Raw genomic sequence first — 1,903 nt, 5'->3', positions numbered from 1 at the left:
GAAATTAATAGAATTCACGGAAATGACGAAATTCATGGAATTAATGGAATTCAAAGAAATTGTGAAATTCAAGGAATTAATAGAATTCAGGAAATTCACAGTTTCGTGTAATTCGCAGAGTTCACGGAATTTAGAAATTCAATGAATTTACGAAATTAAAAAAATTGACCGGATTCAAATAATTCCCAGAATTTAAGGAATTCATGAAAATCACGGAATTAATAGAATTCACGTAAATGATGGAATTGACAGAACTTATGAAATTCGCGGAATACACGGAATTCGTGTAATTCATGGAATTGATTGGATTAATGAAATTTATGGATAATAAAGATAGGAAGAAAGTCAACGGGGTCTCACCGAAGCCAGAACCAAGGAGGACAAAAGTCACATTCGCGTTTAAAAAAAAACAAATACTAACCTCAAGCCTACTCTAAATCAACCTCATATTATTTAGAATAGAATTAGCTAACTATCGTTGTTAATGTTTATAGGAATAAGTATTCAAATGTCAAAACTTCTCGAGATTAGCCGAAAATAAGTACTAAAGGGAACCCGGTAGAAAGTTAATTAACATGGAATAGTAAAAATTAGAAAACCTTGTATACGAGGGCTCGGTGACGACGGGAGGGGCACTGGAAGAGAATCTGGACGAAACCTCCATAGCGACGAGCATCGGAGAAGCCGGAAAAATTCCTCGTCCAGTTCAGCACCATTTCAAAACATTGGAACTGTCTGACAGCTACAAATACGGAGCAGACAGCACTTTAATTTTCCACCAGTATCCATAGCTAAAGGGTTGGATATAAGGGGACTGCGCACTAAGTTCACGCTGCTCCTTCAGACACGGGGTAGCACAAGGCGTTAGTTCGGCGATCGCCGGCGAGTAGCAGCACCGGATGGACCATGGTAGCTGACACAACCAACCCTGCAACACTACACAAATGAGCAACCACACTCTGGCAGGAGAAGGGAGGCTGGCAGCCATGTTATAGATGACGAATCCACAGCCAATAGCAACCCCAGCGGTCCGTAGGCCAGAGCCAACCGGCAAGACAGATTCTACCGCGTAAGGCGCGCATTGGCGAAAGACCTCATTGGACCTTGTCCGTTGGCACCAACCAATCAGAGGAGGCCACGCAGGAGGTCGGCAGGGTCTGACGGAAAATAGCGGCAAGACGAGGGAAACTAACTGAAAAACGGCAGAGTTGATATGAGGACTGCCTAAGGGAATGTAGAGGTTACCAACCGGACTGATTTGCCAAAAGAAAAATATGGACGGGAGAAATTGGATCGCAAAAGCCTCATGGCTACAAAGTAAGTGGAGCTTTTCTCACCTATATTAAGTGCTGTTCCCGCATCGACCCGTTTCGTAAGAAAAGAATATCAAAGTCTGTCGCGGGTGCTAATGTGAAGTGGCGTGATATCGACGGAGACCTCCGCGTGGCTCAAAATTTGGAGAGGCGTTCGTCCTAAAGACCGATTTTATTAAGTTGGGCCGTACTAACCTCTCCAAACAACCTGGCAAGAGGGTTGCCTAGGAAAGTGAAGGTCGGAGTCAAGGGACGCTGTTGTCTCCGGTGGTTCTCAGCCTAACGAAGAACAGCAAGAATAGTCAGGGGGTTGACTGGATCTTCCCAGCCTGACAACAATTAGTGAAAATAGACAGTAGGTTGTCAGGTGGTTGACTAGGGATTCCTAGCCTGACAACAAGTAACATGAATAGCCTCTAAATTGTCAGAGGATTGGATGGGCATTCCCAGCCTGACTAACACTAGCCAGAATAGCTTGTAGATGCTCAGGGGCGAGTTAGTTTTGTGTTTTATGAAATCGAAGTGTTTAACGTAATTTTCTCTCTCTCGCCCGCCAGTGTTAGTGGTAGGCACACGGGATTTTGGAAAAC

Source organism: Belonocnema kinseyi, chromosome 5, assembly GCF_010883055.1.
Source record: "Belonocnema kinseyi isolate 2016_QV_RU_SX_M_011 chromosome 5, B_treatae_v1, whole genome shotgun sequence".
NCBI lineage: Eukaryota > Metazoa > Arthropoda > Insecta > Hymenoptera > Cynipidae > Belonocnema > Belonocnema kinseyi.
This window is presented reverse-complemented; position numbering follows the sequence as displayed.